The sequence below is a fragment of the Palaemon carinicauda genome, chromosome 34, assembly GCF_036898095.1.
Source record: "Palaemon carinicauda isolate YSFRI2023 chromosome 34, ASM3689809v2, whole genome shotgun sequence".
Classification (NCBI taxonomy): Eukaryota; Metazoa; Arthropoda; class Malacostraca; order Decapoda; family Palaemonidae; genus Palaemon; species Palaemon carinicauda.
Window position 1 is genome coordinate 22,741,222 of NC_090758.1, and position 5,000 is coordinate 22,746,221.

Below are 5,000 nucleotides of genomic sequence, written 5' to 3' on the forward strand. Positions count from 1 at the left end.
CATTCCTATACTCACTATGGTGCCCATCAACAACAACTCTTTGAGATCAACTACTTAAAAAATCAATAATAATGCTAAGAAACGACCCACCCACTCCCAACTGTTTCAGTTTGAAAACAAGGGCCTCATGATTAACACGGTCAAAGGCAGCACTAAAATCAAGGCCAATGATACGATCTTCCCGACCACAATCAAGGTATTTCTGTACTGCATTGGAGATTGTAAGAAGGGCATCACATGCATCAAGGCCTTTACGAAAACCAAATTGCAAACTAGGGAATATATGATTACCTTCAGCAAAAGTATTTAGACGTTTTGCCAGAAGACGTTAAAAAACTTTAGATAATATGGGAGTTATGGAAATTGGGCGGTAATCAGTGGGACTTGAGCTACCACAAACACATTTATATAGAGGAGTAACATTACCAATTCTCCAACAAGTGCTAAAAGCTCCTCTTCTTGCTAACTTGCGCAAAATAACAGATAACTTTGGAGCTAAGAAATCTGCTGTGTTTATAAAAAACAAAGGAAAAATACCATTTGGGTATACACCTCTATAAGCATCAAAGTCCATCAACAGAGCTTTAATCTCACGAGATCGAAAAGCTAAACTAGTTAGTTTAGCCTCAGGAAAACAGGAATGAGGAAGTTCAAGTTTTTCATTACTCTGTTTACTGTCAAAAACATCAGCCAAAAGGGTTGCCTTTTCCTTTGGACAGTGTGTGACTGAGCCATCTGGTTTAAGTAAAGGAGGAACTGTTGCATCTACACCAAAGAGTACAGATTTAAGGGTAGACCACCATTCATGTTCCTGAGTTGTACCAGAAAGGGTTCCTTTTATATTTAAATTGTACTCCTTTTCAGTTGAGGCATAAACTCTCTGAGCAAAAGCTCAAAGCTGAGTATAGCTGTTTCAGGTCAAATCTGATCTGTTACCCTTCCAAAGGTGATAGGCCTCCTGCTTCTCCAAATAAGCACGTCTACAATCATCATTGAACCACGGTTTGTCCTTCATTCGGTACCTTAGCACACGAGAAGTGATACGCCTATCAATTATGTTGACTAGATTCACATTCAAAGGGACAACAGGATCTACACTATTATATAATTGTGACCAATTCAAGCACAAAAGATCATGCAAAATCCCATTCCAGTGTGCTTGGGATGTCATATAAATTTTGGAAAAGCAGGATGCTATAAGCCCAATGGATTCAATAACGAAAAATAGACCCAGTGAGGAAAGGAAATAGGGAAATCAATAAATAAAGAGAACAAATTAACAATAAATCATTCTAAAAACCATAACAACGTCAGAACAGACATGTCATATATAAACTATAAAATGACTCATGTCAGCCTGTTCAACATAAAAATATTCGCTGCAACTTTGACCTTTTCAAGTTTCACTGATTTAACTACCCGATTAGGAAGGTCATTCCACAACTTGGTTACAACTGTAATAAAACTTTTAGAATACTGTGTAGTATTGAGTTTAATCATGGAGAAGTACTGGCTATTACAAATAACTGCCTGCCTATTATTACAAACAAGATGGAATTGTCCAGGAAGATCTGAATGTAAAGGATGGTCAAAGCTACGAAAAATCTTATGCCACATGCATTATGAACTAATTGTACGACAGTGCCAAAGACTATTATCTAGATCAGGAATAAAAAAAAATTAATGTAGATTAAGTTTCTATCCAACAAAATTAAGATGAGAATCCGCAGCTGAGGACCACACAGGTGAACAATACTCAAACCAAGGTAGAATGAAAGAATTAAACCGCTTCTTCAAAATAGATTGATCACCAAAAATCATAAAAGATTTTCTCAATATCCAATTTTTTTGTGCAGTGGAAGAAGACACAAACCTAATGCGTTTCTCAAAAGTAAATCTCCTGTCAAGAATCACACCTAATTTTTCAAGAGTCATAAAAAGTTGAAGAATCATTATCCATAATGAGATCCGGATGTTGAGGAGCCACTGTCCTCGAACTACTCACAATTATTATTTGAGAGTGTTTAGGATTCAACTACATACCCCATAATTTGCACCATGCACTAATTTTAGCTAGATGTCTATTAAGGGATTCAGCAACCCTAGATCTACATTCAAAGGATGGAATTCATGCAAAAGGAGTAGCAAATCTGCATGTTTAACAAGCTTGTTTTCTAGGACAAACCACATGTCATGTATATATATTATGAAAAGTTATGGGCCAAAAGCACTAGCCTGTGGAACACCAGATATGACATTCCTATGCTCACTAGGGTGCTCTTCAACAACAACTCTTTGAGATCCATTACATAGAAAATCAATAATAATGCTAAGAAACGATCGACAAACTCCCAACTGTTTGAGGTTGATAATAAGGGCCTCATGATTAACACGGTCAAAGGCAATACTAAAATCAAGGCCAGTCATACGAACTTCCTGACCCTGACCCAGGGATTTCTGTACATCATTGGAGATTGTAAGAAGGGCATCACATGCTCTAAGGCCTTGACGAGAACCAAATTGCAAAATAGGGAATATATGATTACCTTCAGCAAATCTTTCAAGACATTTTGCCAGAAGACGTTAAAAAACTTTAGATAATATGGGAGTTATGAAAATTGGGCGGTAATCAGTTGCACTTGAGCTACTACAAACACATTAACAAAGAGGAGTGACATTACAAATTCCCCAACAAGTGCAAAAAGCTCTTCTTCTAGCTAACTTGCGCAAAATAATAGATAACTTTGAAGCTAAGAAATCTGCTGTCTTTATAAAAAACTAAGAAAAAATATCATTTGGGTCTACACCTCCATTACGATCAAGGTCCATCAATAGAGCTTTAATTCCACGAGGTCGAAAAGCTATACTAGTGTGTTTAGCCTCAGGAAAATATGAATGAGGAAGTTCAAGTTTCTCAGTACTCTCTTTACTGTTAAAATCATTAGCCAAAAGGTTGCCTTTTTCTTTGGACAGTGAGTGACTGAGCCATCAGGTTTAAGTTAAGGAGGAACTGTTGCATCTACACCAAAAAGTGCAGATTTAAGGTTAGACCACCATTTATGTTCCTGAGTTGTACCTAAAGGGCTTCTTTTATGGTTAGATTGTAATCCTTTTCAGTTGAGGCATAAACTCTCTAAGAAAAAGCTCAAAGCTGAGTATAGTTATTCCAGGTCAAATCTGATCTGTTACCCTTCCAAAAATGATAGGCCTCCTGCTTCGCCAAATAAGCACGTCTACAATCTTCATTAACCACGGTTTGTCCTTCACTCGGTACCTTAACACACGATAAGGGATACGCCTATCAATTATGTTGACTAGCTTCTCATTCAAAGGATAAACAGTATCAAGAATGCTATATAATTGTGAACAATTCAAGCACAAAAGATCATGCAAAATTCCATTCCAGTCTGATTGAAATATCATATAAATTTTAAAGAGTATGATACATCTGGGACAGGCTGCTCAGTCTTCACTACTAATGAAATCAAGGCATGATCACATGTCACGACTGGAGAGCCAACCTTACTAGTTATAACGCCAGGGGAGTCAGTGTACACGAGTTCCAAGCACTTACCAGACCTGTGAATAGCTTCACTTATGATTTTCTCAAAGCTTATTCAGCGGCCAAGTCTAAAGCTCCTAAGCCATTGCGATCGGTAGGAGAGCTAGAACTTAACTACTCCCTATGGTGAGCATTAAAATCTCCAACATAGACAAAAGAAGCCTTTCTTTCATCTATTTGCATCATAGCCATAATGGTAAGAAGACAATCGAAGATAAAATCATGCATGTCTGGATTCCGGCAGATCGAACAAAAAGAAAAGTTGTTATAACTGCCACACATTTTCATCACCTGAATCTCATGACATCAACATTTATAGCAGGACTTATGAGAAGCAGTTTACTCGGTCCTCATATACACTGCAATTTCCCTGGCCCTAGGGATGGCATGACGTTTCTACATTATTGGCTTCGTAAAAGCAGTTATAAGGAGCTCATATTAGAAGCCAAAGTTTCTGAGCACAAAAGAATATCTTACTGTCTGGACGCAACTCTAAGTTCTTGAATATTTGCATGAAGACCACGAATATTGCAATACAGAAGATGACATTGACAAGACCTAGGATGTACTGGTCCCGGATTTCCCTCAATGTCTCCAGACAGCATAAGAATTGATAATATTAAAAAAGAGACATCATACTTAAAAACTAGATTAACAAGAATTATAACAAAAACAATATGTACAGAATTATGAATAAAGTGATTGATGAAACCCTTAGACTCTAGTAAAAAGTTGGAAAAACTGGTCAACATGGAGGAGCCGATACACCATGCAAGTCTAAATACCCTCCAAGGTAGCCACTTCATCTGAATGGGGGGCAGTAGAGATGGTTTTGAAAAGTAAAAGAAACAGATAAGGAAATGACAACCCCTTGATAAACCACCACACATCCATGGCCCTTCTATTAAGCCTGCAAAACACACAATTTAAAAGGAAAAAAAACACAAGAGGAAGAGGAAAAGAAAAATATAATACAGTGTGACCGAGTGTACCCTCAAGCAAGGGAACTCTAACCCAAGCCAGATGAAGACTATGGTACAGAGGCTATGGCATTACCCAAGACTGTAGAAAAATGGTTTAATTTTGGTGTGTCCTTCTCCTAGAAGAGCTGCTTACCATAGGTAGTCTTTTCCACCCTTACCAAAGGGAAAGAACACTGAAAAATTGCAGTAGAGTAATTATCCCTTTGGGTGAAAAAGTGTTTAGTCATTTCATTGCTGCCCAGTGTATGAGGAAAGACGAGAATCTGTAAAGAATAGGCCAGACTACTCGGTGTATGTGTAGGAAAAGAAAAATAAGCCGTAACCAGAAAGAGGGAACCAAGGCATTACTGTCTGACCAGTCAAAGGCTCCAATAACTCTCTAGTGGTAGTATCAAAACAGATGGCTGGTGCCCTAGCCAACCTTTATATATATATATATATATATATATATATAT

The 5,000-nt window shown here is 37.6% G+C and overlaps 1 pseudogene; it reads left to right on the plus strand.

Moving 5' to 3' along the window:
* The first annotated feature begins 3,491 nt into the window (after nt 1-3,491).
* Nucleotides 3,492-5,000, plus strand: part of LOC137626759 (neuropeptide CCHamide-1 receptor-like) — an 8,995-nt pseudogene continuing 7,486 nt past the window's right edge.